Raw genomic sequence first — 15,840 nt, forward strand, 5'->3', positions numbered from 1 at the left:
ATATGAATTGCCCCAATAATTAGACTTGCTTAATAAATGGACAATTCCCAGGATCCAACCTAAGGTTATATACTAATTAGGAACCTTTGAAAAATTAGGTTTCAAACAAGTAGTTAAAACTACTGAAGAAACAATCACTGTAGACAGTGATCTGTAATGACCTGGCCGGTCGTTTTAAGAGTTATAGCCCCATTTTCCCCATTTCTACTTCCTTTTGTGCTTTTCAGCTATATTATGATATATCGGGTTACTTGATTCGGGTCCGGAGTGGTTTTAGAGTAAATTGAGATACTTAGTCTCTAAAGTAGAACTTAAGTTGGAAAAGTCAACCGGACATTGACTTATGTGTAAACAACCTCATATTTTAATTTTGATGGTTCCGTTAGCTCTGTTAGGTGATTTTGTACTTAGGAGCGCGTTCGGAATGTGATTTGGAGGCCCGTGGTAGAATTAAGTTTGAATTGGCGAAAGTTAGAATTTTGGCAATTTTGGCCGGCTGTGGAAATTTTAATATCATGGTCGGATTGGATTTTCGGAAGTTGGAGTAAGTTCGTGTTGTTATTTCTGACTTTTGTGAAAAATATGAGGTCATTCGGATGTGGTTTGGTAGGTTTCGGCATCGTTGGTGGAATTCGGAAGTTTAGAAGTTCTTAGGCTTGAATCCGGGGGTAATTTGATATTTTGATATTGTTTTGAGTGATTTGAAGGTTCGACTAAGTTCGTATGATGTTATGGGACATGTTGGTATATTTGGTTGAGGTCCCGAGGTTCTCGGGTGAGTTTCGGGCATATAACGGACCAATTATGGCCTTTGAGAGATAGCTGATCTGCTGGTTTTTGCTATTGCTGGTTTCCTCTTACGCGTTCGCGAGGTAGGTCTCGTATTCGCGAAGAGGATCTGGAGAATGAGTATGAATTGTTCTTCGCATTCGCGAAGTAAGGGACGCGTTCGCGAATGTTTAGGAGTAGAGTGCATCGCGGACGCGAGATGAGTAACGCGTTCGCGAAGAAGAGAAAAGGCAGCTAGGGACACTATTCATTTGGTCTACGCGTTCGCGAGGGTAAGGTCGCGTTCGTGAAGAGAAGGTTCAGTAAAGGTTCGCGTTCGCGAGTGGTAGATCGCATTTGTGTAGAAGGGATTTCTAGTCAGAGGCAGTTGTGCTTTGCAAACGCGAGGGTACTTCCGCGTTCGCGAAGAAGGAAATCTGGGCAGCAGTGTTAAATTTTAAAATCGAGTTTTTGAACCCATTTTTCATATTTTGAGCTAGAGACCACGGATTTAGGCAATATTTGAAAGGATATTTAGGGAGTTGATTGGGGTAAGTGTTTCTCACATGAATTTGGTCAAATTCCATGATTATATCTTGATTTTTATCATCCAAATTGTGATTTGTGGTGAAAAGTTGGGGGAAAAGTGGAAGAGTTCCTGAGATGGAATTTTGAGGTTTTGAAGGAGATTTTGTTGTCGGACTTGAGTAAATTTGGTATGGTTAGACTAGTGAGTGAATGGGCTTTCGGGTTTTGTGACTTTCGTCGGATTCCGAGGGTATGAAACCCCGGATTTATGTGTCATGTGACTATTTGGAGGTGACGCACATGCTAGGTGACGGGCGTGTGGGCGTGCACCGTTAAGGATTGTGACTTAGTCCGTCTTGTAGCAGCTGTAAAGTTGAACAACCTATTGTAGCTATATCCTCCTTATGTGTTTTAGAAAGACTTAGTATAAATCATGCTAGATACCATGTATAGGCCTTATGCCAGTATTGTTTGGACCCTTAGAGGTCGTTTCTTGCTATCCTCTCACTACTTTAGTTGATATCTCGCACTTAGTCATGTTCATGTATTCTTACATCATAGCTCAGTCTGTGTTATTCTATTTGTTGCATCATGTTAATGTTGTTTGGGCCGATTTCTTTGATTTCTGAGAGCCCGAAAGACTGGAGAGGTTTATGACTGAGTGAGGCCGAGGGCTTATTTGTGAGGTATTGTACATCAACACGTGAATTGTCCGTGCGGATTCTGATATGATATTATAGCATGTGAGTTGTCCGTGTAGCACGTGTGTTGTCTGTGCAGATTATAGCGCTTGTGCTGTAGGAGCCCCTCCGGAGTCTGAACACCCCTAGTGAGCGCAGGTACCTACTGAGTGCTAGTGCCGAGTGCTGAGCGATTGTGAGGCATGAATGATTGTGAGGCATGAGTGATTGTGAGGTTGGAGTGATTGGGAGGACTGAGTGATTTTAGCCCGAAGGGCAGTATATGATTTCATCATCCATGCTCATAGTTGCTTTGAGTCCTTGTTTGAGAACTGTTGAAAGATATTTCTAATTGATTTACTTGAATTTGATTTAAACAAGCTGATTTGACTAAAATTCTAGTTACAAAGCATGCCACACTTTACTAAATTTTTGTGATATGAACGATACATGAATTTAGCTCATCACTACTTCTCAACCTTTATTTATTTCTGTTATTTACTGAGTTGGTATACTCACGTTATTCCCTGCACCTTGTGTGCAGATCCAGGCATTTTTGGACACGGTAGCAGCTGCTGATATTCCTGTAGCTGATCATTGGAGTTAGCAAGGTGGCTGCCCGACGATTGCAACCCTATTTTGTCCTTCTTTATCTCCCCTTTAGTTGTATTTTGGATTTTTCCCAGACTATGTTAGTCTTATTGTTGTCAGACCAGTTTTTAGTAGTTGTTCATGACTCAGTAACATCCCGATGTTTGGGGCTTTTCATTTCGCATTTCTATTTTTGAGTTCAACCCTTGTTTCTTTTACGAAATTTTGCTATACAAGACGCTTTTTGGCATATCTGTGAATGAATTGTTGTAGTATTGTGGGAGTCGGTTGGCCTAGTACCATCAATAGGCGCCATCAAGATAGGGTTGAGTTTAGGGTCGTGATAAGTTGGTATCGGATCCTAGGTTACATAGGTCTCACGAGTCATGAGCAGGTTTAGTAGAGTCTTGCGGATCGATACGGAGATGTCTGTACTTATCTTTGAGAGGCTGCAGAACCTTTAGGTAATCTCACATACTTGAATTCTTGTCGTGCAAATCTATTGATTCTGGTAACTGAACATCTGTTGTTTCATTCTCTCACAGATGGTGAGGACTCACACTACCGGACAGGAGGACCAGCCACCGATACCACCAGCCAGGGCCGCAAGAGGCCGAGGCCGTGGTAGGGGTAGAGGTGCAACCCGCGCAGAAGCTGGGGCAGTACATGCAGACCCACCAGTTGCCCCAAATCAGCATCAAATTCCAGTTGTTAATGCACCAGCTTAGGCACCACCTGTGCCTATTGTGATTCTAGGCCTTCATGAGGCCCTAACTCAAATTCTGACAGCGTGTACCAGCTTTGTTCAGGCGGTCTCTATCTCGACGGCCGCAACCACTTCTCAGGCCGGGGGACACTCTCAGACTCCCACCGCTCGCACACCCGAGCAAGTTGTTCAGGGACTCCAAACACTGGGGGCACCACTAGCCCAGCTGGTTGCAGAAGCTCAGGACTATGTGGTTCCTGCTATGCTTGAGGATGATTAGCGTAGGTTGGAGAGGTTTGGGAGACTCCAGCCTTCACCTTTCAGTGGCACAGAGAGAGAGGATGCTCGAGACTTCTTGGACAGGTGTCAGAGGATACTCTATACAACTGGTATTCTGGAGACTTGTGGGGTCTCATTCACTACTTTTTAGTTTTCTGGGGTTGCACTCAGATGGTGGGAGACTTACAAGAGGCATAGTCTAGTTGGCGCAGCACCCCTTACTTGGCAGCAGTTCTCCGTGGTCTTTTTGGAGAAGTTTGTGCCACAGTCCCACAGAGAGGAGCTGCACAGACAGTTTGAGCAGCTTTGCCAGGGTGATATGTCTGTGACGCAGTATGAGATGTGATTCTCGGAGTTAGCCCATCATACTATCTGGTTGGTTCCCACAGACAGGGAGAGGATCATGAGGTTTATTGATGGTCTCACTTTTCAGCTACAGTTGCTTATGACCAGAGAGAGGGTGTCTGGTGCTATTTTTGATGAGGTTGTCGACATTGCTCGGCAGATTGAGATAGTTCACGGTCAGGAGAGGATTGAGAGGGAGGCCAAGAGGCCTTGAGGATATGGAGGATTTAGTGGTGCTCCTTATGGGGGTTAGTTCCAGCATGACAGAGGTCGTCCATTCAGGCATGCTCAGCCAGCCCACCCAGTTCACCGTGGTGCATTATCGGGCCATGGTTCTCACAGTTCTCATCAGGGCCACTCATCACTCAGTGCCATTCTAGCCCAGAGTTCGTCCCGTGCTCCATCAGTTCAGGGCTTCTCTATGCCAGGCTTCTACCAGTTATCCCGATGCTCGGGGCTCCCTTCAGTCCCCTCCACCAGCACCAGGGAGTTGTTTTGAGTGTGGGGAGTTTGTGCATATGTGGAGGCAGTGTCCTCGTCGTTATAGAGGTCTATCTCAGCAGAGGAGTCAGCCTTCGCCTTCAGCACCAGTTACTTCACCACCCACCCAGTCAGCTCGGGGTGGAGGTCAGTCAGCTAGGGGTCTCCCTAGAGCGGGAGGCAGATCAGGGGGTGGCCAGGCCCGTTTCTATGCCCTCCCTGCAAGACCAGATGCTATTGCTTCACATGCTGTGATTACAGGTATTGTCTCAGTTTGTCACAGAGATATCTCTGTATTATTTGACCCTGGTTCCACTTATTCATATGTTTCCTCGAATTTCATTCATTTTCTGGATATGCCCCATGAGTCTCTAGTCTCGTTTGTTCATGTATCTACTCTGGTAGGCGATACTATTATTATGGACCGCGTGTATCGGTCATGTATGGTGTCTATTGGGGGTTCTAAAGACCTAAGTGGACCTTTTGCTACTCAGTATGGTTGAATTTGATGTGATATTGGGTATGTATTGGTTATCTCCATGTCATGCTGTTCTAGATTGTCATGCAAAGACCGTGATATTGGCGATGCTGGGATTTCCGAGGGTTGAGTGGAGCGGTTCTCTAGATTATGTACTTAGTAGGGTGATTTCATATTTGAAGGCTCAACGTATGGTTGAGAAGGGTTGCCTATCTTATTTGACATTTGTGAGGGATGTTTGTGCAGAGGCTCCTACCATTGATTCTGTTCCGGTGGTACGTGATTTTCTGGATGTGTTTCCTACGGACCTGCCGGGCATGCCGTCTAATAGGGATATTGACTTTGGTATTGATTTGGTGCCGTACACTCAGCCCATTTCTATCCCACCGTATCGTATGGCACCGGAGGAGTTGAAGGAGTTGAAAGGACAACTTCAGGAACTCCTTGATAAGGGGTTTATTCGGCCTAGTGTCTCCCCTTGGGCTGCACCGGTCAAGAACAAGTATCCTTTATCTCGTATTGATGATTTATTTGACCAGCTTCGGGGAGCGAGGGTGTTCTTCAAGATTGATTTGAGGTCCGGTTATCACCAGCTGAAGATTCAGGATTTGGATATTCTTAAGACCGCTTTCAGGACCCGATATGGCCATTATAAGTTCTTAGTGATGTCATTTGGGCTGACCAATGCCCCAGCAGTGTTCATGCATTTGATGAACAATGTATTCCAGCCCTATTTGGACTAATTCGTTATTGTATTCATTGATGACATCCTGGTGTACTCTCGTAGCCAGGAGGAGCATGCTCAGTATCTGAGGATTGTATTACAAAGATTAAGGGAGGACAAGCTTTATGCAAAGTTCTCCAAGTGTGAGTTTTGGCTCGATTCAGTAGCATTCTTGGGGCACGTGGTGTCCAGTGAGGGTATTCAGGTGGATCCGAAAAAGATAAAGGTGGTGCAGAGTTGGCCTAGACTGTCCTCAGCCACGGAGATTAGGAGCTTCCTTGGTTTGGCGGGCTATTACCGTCGCTTTGTGGAGGGATTTTCATCTATTGCATCTCCCTTGACCAAATTGGCCCCAAAAGGGTGCTCCATTTAGGTGGTCGGATGAGTGTGAGGAGAGCTTTTGGAAGCTCAAGACTGCTTTGATCGCAGCTCCAGTGTTAGTTCTGCCATCAGCTTCAAGTTCTTACACCGTGTATTGTGATGACTCGAGGGTAGGTATTGGATGTGTTCTGATGCAGGAGGGTAGGGTGATTGCGTATGCCTCGCGCCAGTTAAAGACCCATGAGAAGAACTATCCTGTCCATGATCTTGAGTTAGCAGCCATTGTTCACGCTTTGAAGATTTGGCATCATTATTTGTATGGGGTTCATTTTGAGATCTATACTGACCACCGGAGTTTGCAGCATCTGTTTAAGCAGAAGGATCTTAACTTGCATTAGCAGAGATGATTAGAGCTTCTTAAGGACTACGATATCACTATTTTGTACCATCCGGGGAAGGCCAATGTGGTGACCGATGCTTTGAGTCATCCGGGCGGAGAGTTTGGGGAGTTTAGCGTATCTTCCAGCAGTAGAGAGACCCTTGGCATTGGATGTTTAGGACTTAACTAGCCAGCTTGTTAGATTGGATATTTCAGAGCCGGGTCGGGTATTGGCTTGTGTGGTCTCCAGGTCTTCTCTTTATGACCGTATCAGGGAACGTCAATATGATGACCCCACTTGCTCGTTCTTCAGGACAAAGTCCAGCGAGGTGATGCCAGAGATGTGACTATTAGTGATGATGGCGTGTTGAGGATGCAGGACCGAATATATGTGCCCGATGTAGATAGGCTCAGGGAATTGATTCTTGAGGAGGCCCACAACTTGCGGTATTCCATCCATTCGGGTGCCACGAAGATGTACCAGGATTTGAGGCAGCACTATTGGTGGAGGCAGATGAAGGCGGATATAGTTGGGTTTGTGGCTCAGTGTCTCAAATGTCAACAGGTTAAGTATGAACATTAGAGACCGGGTGGCTTGCTTCAGAGGTTAGAGATCCCAAAGTGGAAGTGGGATCGGATCACCATGGACTTTGTAGTTGGGCTCCCATGGACTTCGAGGAAGTTCGATGCTATTTGGGTTATTGTGGATTGGCTGACCAAGTCCGCGCACTTCATTCCAGTTGGCACTACTTACTCTTCAGAGCGGTTGACTGAGATTTACATCCGAGAGATTGTTCGCCTGCATGGTGTCCCAGTTTTCATCATTTCAGATAGGGGCACTCAGTTTACATCATAAGTTTGAAGGGCTGTGCAGCGAGAGTTGGGTACTTAGGTTAATTTGAGCATAACTTTTCAGCCTCAGACGGATGGGCAGTCCGAGCGCACTATTCAGATATTGAAGGACATATTACGCACTTGTGTCATTGACTTTAGGGGTTCGTGGGATCAGTTTCTGCCGCTCGCGGAGTTTGCATATAATAACAGTTATCAGTCAAGCATTCAGATGGCTCCGTATGAGGCTTTATATGGGAGGAGGATGGTTTGTGCCGGGTAAGGCTAGGCTCTTGGGTACAGACTTTGTCCAAGATTATTCAGGAGCGGCTTCACACGGCGTAGTCTAGGCAGAAGAACTACGAGGACGGGAAGGGCCGTGATGTGTCTTTTATGGTTGGGGAGAAGGTTTTGCTGAAGGTATCACCCATGAAGGGTGTAATGAGGTTTGGGAAGAGGGGCAAGTTGAGCCCCTGGTTTATTGGGCCTTTTGAGGTGCTGCAGAGGATAGGGGAGGTGGCTTATAAGCTTGCCTTGCCACCCAGCTTGTCGAGTGTGCATCCAATGTTTCATGTTTCTATGCTCCGAAAGTATGTTGGTGATCCGTCCCATGTTTTGGACTTCAGCACGGTTCAGTTGGAGGGTGATAAGACTTATAATGTGGAGCCGGTGGCCATTTTGGATCGGCAGATTCGGAAGTTGAGGTCAAAGGATATAACTTCAGTGAAGGTGCAGTGGAGAGGTCAGCCTGTGGAGGAGGCCACCTGGGAGACCGAGTGGGAGATGCAGAGCAGATATCTACACTTATTTGAGACTCCAGGGGGAGGATGTAATGACATGGTCGGTCATTTCGAGAGTTATAGCCTCGTTTTACCCATTTATGCTTCCTTTTGTGCTTTTCAGCTATATTATGATATATCAGTGTAACGAACCGGCCGGTCGTTTTGAGAGTTATAGCATCGACCCCTATTTAACTGCTTCTTCCATATTTATTTCTGCTATTGTGACTTTCCGAGAGGTTTCATTTTGTTTTTTGGAGTGTTTTGGGACACTTAGTCCCTTAAACGGGTCGTGTTCTGTTAGTTCCATTGGATGATTTTGGACTTAGGAGCGTTCCCGAATTGTGTTTTGGAGGTCTGTAGCTTATTTAGGCTTGAAATGGCGAAAGTCGAATTTTGGATATTTGGACCGGTTGTGGAAATTTTGATATCGGGGTCGTATTCCGATTACGAAAGTTAGGAGTTGGTCTGTAATATTGAATATGACTTGTGTGCAAAATATGTGGGCAATCGGACGTGGTTTGGTTGGTTTCGGCATAGGTTGTCGAATTTGGAAGTTTCAAGTTCTTTTAGTTTGAATCGGAGGATGATTTGTGATTTTAGAATTTTTTGATGTGGTTTAAAGGCTCGACTAAGTTTGTATGGTCTTTTAGGACTTGTGGGTATGTTTGGTTGAGGTCCCGGGGGGCCTTGGGTGAGTTTCGGATGATTATCAGATCATTTTTGGACTTGGAAGATTGTTTTGGTGCTAATTCTGCTGTAATCGCACCTGCGCAAGGCTGCCCGTAGGTTCGAGCAAATTGGCGCAGAAGCGAATTTGGTCAGCCTGAGATGGGATCGCAGGTGCGAGGTTAGTTTCGCATCTGCGATGCCCGCAGATGCGAGAGAGGAATCACAGATGCGAAGTTAGAGCGCAGAAGTGCAAAGGATTTCCGCAGGCGCGCACGCACAGGTGCGGCCCTTTATCGCAGGTGCGGAGGTAGAGGGAGGTAAGTGATTTGTGCAGATGCACACATTTTTAGCACAAGTGCACCTGCTGGTGCGATCCCAGGCTCCGCAAGTGCGGAAATACCTGGGCAGTGCTTAAAACCGAAGGGCTTCGCGATTTTTGTCATTTTGGACTTTGCAAACTCGGTTTAGGGCAATTTTTGAGAGCATTTTCAAGAGATTTCTTGAGGTAAATCCCTTGTGCTTATTTTGATCAATAATCTTGCTTCCTCATTTACTTTTCCACCTAGTTAGTGTGTATTTAAGGTGGAATTTGGGAGTTTGAGACTAGGCATTTGGAAAGTTTGAATTGCTGATTTGAAAGACCATTTGGTGTCGGATTTTAGTAAATTTGATATGGTTAGACTCCTGAGTGAATGGGCTTTCGGATTTTGTGAATTTTACCTGATTCTGAGACGTGGGCCTGTGTCGATCTTTTAGGGAGAATTTCGGATTTTTTTGTTAAAGTATTGATTTAATTAATTAGATGAGTCTATTATGGTTGTATTTATGATATGTAATTTCTTTGGCTAGATTCGGGCCATTCGGAGCCGGATATTTGTAGGAAAGGCATTCTTACAGATTGATTAAGCTTGGTTCGAGGTAAGTGGATTACCTAACCTTGTGTGGGGGAAACCCCCCGTAGGATTTGTACTGTTTTTGATATATGAGTGCTGTGTGCGTGAGGTGACGAATACGTACACAAGATAATTGTGTAAAAACACGATTTTCTACTAAGTAAAAACCCGATTTTCCTTCTTATTTGAGTTTCATCAGCATGTGTAGTATCCTGCTAGATTAGAATATCATCCCTACTTGCCTTAACTATTTACTTGAATTACGTGCAATATATTTAGTGAATTTACCTATGTTTCTTTAACTGATACTTAGGTTGAATTGTAGAATTTCGTGCCGTAACTATTGAATTCTATTATTTTCGCTGCATATTTACTTTGGGACTACGGAACGGTATTCCGGGAGATCTACATGTATGCATATTTACTTTGGGACTACCAAAAGGTATACCAGGAGATCCTCCTGTACTGCATATTTACTTTAAGACTATAAAACGGTATTCCTGGAGATCCCCCTGTATTGCATATTTACCTTGGGACTACGGAACAGTATTCCGGGAGATCCTCCTATACTGCATATTTACTTTGGGACTACAGAACAGTATTCTGGGAGATCTCCCTGTACTGCATATTTACTTTGGGATTACGGAACGGTATTCCGGGAGAGCCTTCTGTACTGCATATTAACTTTGGGACTAAGGAACTATATTCAATGAGATCTCCCTGTACTGCATATTTACTTTGGGACTATGAAACGGTATTCTGGGAGATCCTCCTGTACTACATATTTACTTTAGAACTACGGACCGGTATTCCGGGAGATCCCTCGGTACTGCACATTTATGTTTGGGACTACGAGACGGTATCTCGGGAGATCCCCTGTTTGTGTTTCTGTGTATTGAGCTGTTACCTCCTATGATTTCATTGTTGATAAATTTCAGCTTTTATTTTATTGCGGTATTACACTCTATCTTGTTTTATTATATATTTACCAGTAGAGCCCTGACCTGACCTCATCACTACTCGACCGAGGTGGCTTGGCACTTACTGGGCACCGATTGTGGTGTACTCATGCTACTCCCTGCACATGTTTTTTGTGTGCAGATTCAGGTACTCCTTATCAGCCGCACTATCAGTGAGTCGAAACAGCTTTGGAGACTTCAAGGTATATCTGCCGCGTCCGCAGACCTCAGAGTGCCCGTCTACTCTTTCTCATGTCCATTATCTTCTATATTTTTTCTTTGTTAGACTCTGATGTATAGAGACACTAGATTTTCCTTCTGTAGTTTGTGATTCACGATGTTTCGGGTTTTGGTATTGTTGTGTATTTTTGTATAGTTAGTTATTGTACATGCCAAAAGGCATGGTTCCCAGTTAGTTGTTAAATTATGTTTTCATTTCATTATTCCACACATGTTAGGCTTACCTTGTTATAGAGACTAGGTGTCGTCACGACGTTACATGAAGGGGAATTTGTTTCGTGCCAAGTTGGTATCAGAGCTCTAGGTTCATAGGTGTCATGAGTCACAAATAGGTTTATTAGAGTCTCGCGGATCGGTACGGAGACGTCTGTACTTATCTTCAGGAGATTATGGAACTGTTGGGAAAATTTCACTACTTTGATTCCTTGTCGTGCGAAAATTGTTGACTTCAAGAATTCTAAACTTCTGTATTCTATTCTCTCATAGATGGTGAGGACACGTACAAGCGGATATGATGAACAGGCACCCGAGGCTGGGGTAGAGGCCGAGGATGTCCATGTGGTGCAGCCAGAGCACCCGCACGAGCTGCTATAGAGGTGCCCCCAGTATCTCCAGCTGGAGGGCAGACACCTGAGGTATCTAATTCTGCACCAGCCCTCTATGAGACTATAGCCCAGTTTCTGAGCATGTTCAGCACCTTAGGTCAGGTTGGATTGATTCCACTTGCTGCTGCCACATCTCAGACCGGGGGAGGAGCACAGACTCCCATCGCCGGTACTCCAGAGCAGCGTGTTCAGGTCGACCAGGTTCCAGAGATTGTACCAATGCAGCTGGTAGCTCCAGCTCAGCCCGAGGTTAAGGTGGCATCTTCTGAGGTGGAGCAACTCAAACTTGAGAGGTACAAGAAATACCACCCACCTACCTTCAGCAGATTGGCTACAGATGATGGTCAGGGTTTTCTGTAGAAGTGTCATCGTATTCTCCGTACCATGGGCGTAGCGGAGACGAGTGGGTTTCTTTTACTACATTCCAACTTAGAGGAGCAGCCTATCAGTGGTGGCGTGCTTATGAGTTAAGTAGTCCGGTTGAGGCAACTTCACTTACATGGACTCAGTTCTCGGACTTGTTTTTGAGAAAGTATATCCCTCAGAGCCTCAGGGACTCATGGCGCGCGGAGTTTGAGTAGCCGCGCCAGGGTGTTATGAGTGTGATAGAGTATGCAGTCCGTTTTAGTGATTTGACCCGACATGCACCGGCCTTGGTTGCCATAGTTCGAGAGAGGGTTCGACGGTTCATTGAGGGACTCCACCCCAGCATCCGGATTAGTATGGCCATGGAGTTGGATATGGATATTTCTTATCAGCAGGTTGTGAGTATTGCTAGGAGATTGGAGGGCATGCTTGCCCGGAATAGAGAGGAGAGAGAGGCCAAGAGGTCTCGAGAGACTGGTTATTATTCTGGAGCTTGTGTCCCAGCAGCTCGCCATGGTAGGGGTTATGTGAGTCACCCCATTCATTCACCTCTTCCAGCAACCAGTGGTGTTCCAGATCCTTCTAGATCCCAGGAGCCTTATTATGCACCGCCAGTATCCAGTGTGTCTCATGCACGAGGTGTTCTTAGCATCCAGTCCAGCAGATCTGGCCCGAGCCAGCCATAATAGCCACGCCCTCCCAGATCTTGTTTTGAGTGTGGCGACACTCGCTATATGGTAAGGGATTGCCCCAGATCTAGGAGGGGTGCACCTCCACAGACCTTTCAGCCACAACGTGCTCCACCGGGTCCTCAGGCTATGATTAGAGCACCAGCTGCCACCCTACCTACTCAGCTAGCCCGAGGTGGAGGTCGGAGAGGTATAGGTCGCCCTAGAGGGAGAGGCTAGGCCATATATTATGCCCTTCCTTCTCGTAGAGAGGCAGTCACTTCTAATTCTGTCATTACAGGTATTGTCTCGGTCTGTCATAGAGATGCGTCGGTATTATTTGACCCATGCTCTATATATTTTTATGTGTCCTCTTATTTTGCCACGTATTTGGGCGTATCTCGAGATTCTTTGAGTTCCCCTGTTCATGTGTCTACTCCTGTAGGAGATTCTCTTGTTGTGGACCACGTGTATCAGTCGTGTTTGATTACTCTTAGTGGTTTTGAGACCAGATCGAATTTATTATTGCTCAGCATGGGGGACTTTGATATTATTTTGGGCATGGACAGGGTGTCACTCCATTATGCTATTCTTGATTGTCATGCTAAGACCGTGACGCTGGCTATGCCAAGTTTACTGCAATTAGAGTGGAGAGGTACCTTAGAGTATACTCACATCAGAGTTATTTCATTTCTTAAAGCTCAACGAATAGTTGAGAAGGTGTAGTTACAAGAATTGCTTGATAAGGGCTTTATTCGGCCCAGTGTGTCACCTTAGGATGCTCCTGTCTTATTTGTGAATAAGAAGGATGGTTCTATGCGGATGTGTATTGATTATCACCAGTTGGACAAAGTCACAGTGAAGAACATATATCCATTGCCTCGTATTGATGACTTTTTTGATCAATTACAGGGTGCAAGAGTGTTCTCCAAGATTGACTTACGTTCAGGATATCATCAGTTGAAGATTCGGGAGCCAGATATCCCGAAGACTGCCTTCAGGACTTGGTATGGTCACTATGAGTTTCTTGTTATGTCTTTTGGGCTGACCAATGCCCCAACAACTTTTATGCACTTGATGCACAGTGTGTTCCGGCCTTACCTTGACTCATTCGTCATTGTGTTTATTGACGACATTCTGTTATACTCCCGGACTCGGGAAGATCATGAGGAACACCTGAGGACTGTGCTCCACACTTTGAGAGAAAAGAAATTATATGCAAAATTTTCAAAATAAAAGTTTTGGCTAGACTCAGTGGAATTCTTTGGTCATATAGTATCGAGTGATGGGATCCAGGTGGATCCAAAGAAGATTGAAGCAGTGCAGAGTTGGCCCAGACCGTCCTCAACTATAGAGATCCAAAGTTTTCTTGGTTTGACGGGGTATTACCGCCGATTTGTAGAGGGTTTCTCATCTATTGCAGCACCTATGACCAGGCTGACCCAGAAAGGTGCTCTGTTCAGGTGGACAGAGGAATGTGAGGAGATCTTTCAATATCTCAAGACACCTTTGACTACAGCCCCGGTATAGGTATTGCCTACAGGTTTGGGGTCTTATATTGTATATTGTGATGCATTGCGGATGGGTCTCAGTGCTGTGTTGATGCAGGATGGTAGGGTGATTGCCTACGCGTCCAGACAGCTGAAGGTACATGAAAAAAACTATCTTGTCCAGACGAATACGTACACGGGCTAATTGTGTAAAAACCTGATTTTCTACTAAGTAATGACCCGATTTTCCTTCTTATTTGAGTTTCATCAGCATGTGTAGTATCCTGCTAGATTAGAATAGCATGCCTACTTGCCTTAACTATTTACTTGAACTACGTGCATCATGTTTAGTGAATTTACCTGTCTTTTCTAAATTGGTACTTAGTTTGAACTGTAGAATTTCATGCCGCAACTATTGAATTCTATTTTTTTCGCTGTATATTTACTTTGGGACTATGGAACGGTATTCCTGGAGATCCCCCTATATTGCATATTTACTTTGAGACTACGCGCATATTTACTTTGGGACTACAGAACGGTATTCCGGGAGATCCTCTTGTACTGCATATTTACTTTGGGAATATGGAACGGTATTCCGGGAGATCCCCTTGTACTGCATATTTACTTTGGGACTACGAAATGGTATTCCGGAAGATCATCCTGTACTGCATATTTACTTTGGGACTACGGAACGGTATTTCGGGAGATCCCCCTGTACTACACATTTACCTTTGAGAATATGAGACGGTATCTCGGGAGATCCCCTGTTGTGTTTTTGTGTACTGAGCTGTTACCTCCTATGATTTCATTATTGTTAAATTTCAGTGTTTATTTTATTCCGTTATTACACTATATCTTGTTTTATTATATATTTACCAGTAGGTCCCTGACCTAACCTCGTCACTACTCGACCGAGGTTAGGCTTGGCACTTACTGGGTACTGTGTTTTGGGACATGTTGGTATAATTGGTTAAGGTCCCGGGGGCCTCGGGTGTGTTTCGGGGTGGTTTCGAATCATTTCGGGCTATTTCTGTACTGCCGTCTGCTGGTGTCTGGTTTCCTTCTACGCATTCGCGAAGGTATTCCTGCGTTCACGTAGAGAAAATTGAGGGCTGCTGGAATATAACCTTCGCGTTCGCGAAGGAGGCACCGCATTCGCGAAGGGTTACTGGTGAGGCAAGTGTGGTTGTTCTTCGCGTTTGCGTAAAATGGATCGCGTTCGCGATGGTTTGGCCTGGTGTGCTTCGCGTTCGCTAGAGGAACCTCGCGTTCACGTAAGAGAAATTTTGGGGCAGTGGCTTGTGTGCTTCGCGAACACGAGGAAGGTTCCGCGCTAGCGAAGAAGTAGGGCAGCACCTGGGCAGATTGTTTTAAAAGGGGGGTTGAGTTCATTTCACCATTTATCACCCGGCTTGGTGTAATTTTTGGAGCTTTTGAAGAGGGGATTTCATCATCAAGCATGAGGTAAGTGATTTATACTAGTTGTGAGTTACATACAAGGATTATATATGGATTTAGACATGAAAATTTGTAGAAATTTGGGATTTTGAAGAAAAACCTAGAATTTGTTATTTTTGGATTTTGACCACGAAATTGGACATGGAATTTTGAATGAATCATATATTTGAGTTCGCGAGGTTATGGGTAAGGGTTATCTTCAACAATTTTCGGGATTCGAGCACGTGGGCCCGAGGGTGATTTTACCGATTTTTCGAGCGGGATTGGAAATGGTAGTAAATTGATTAATTATGAATATTAGAGTATATTTTGATTGGGTTGCAACATATTTGACTAGTTTTGGAGCGACGGGCATCAGTTTGAATTGCCGGAGCGGCTTTGGAGCCGGTTAAGGAACTTCGGAGCGAGGTAAGTCTCCTTTCTAACCTTGTAAGAGGGAATTAATCCCATAGGTGAACTAAATTATTATGTGCTTCTATTTGTGGGGCCTACGTATGCACGAGGTGATGAGAGTCCGTACGTAGCTGCTAACTATGCCTATGTCCGGTAGTTTTAGGCTTACATCATGCCTTGTCGATATAGTTATTGATTTATGTTTAT

The 15,840-nt window shown here is 44.9% G+C and overlaps 1 pseudogene; it reads left to right on the forward strand.

Moving 5' to 3' along the window:
- The window catches only part of LOC107820705 (stearoyl-[acyl-carrier-protein] 9-desaturase 6, chloroplastic-like), a 106,062-nt pseudogene that overhangs the window by 32,461 nt on the left and 57,761 nt on the right, over positions 1–15,840 (forward strand).

This window comes from Nicotiana tabacum, chromosome 12 (assembly GCF_000715075.1).
Source record: "Nicotiana tabacum cultivar K326 chromosome 12, ASM71507v2, whole genome shotgun sequence".
Taxonomy (NCBI): domain Eukaryota; kingdom Viridiplantae; phylum Streptophyta; class Magnoliopsida; order Solanales; family Solanaceae; genus Nicotiana; species Nicotiana tabacum.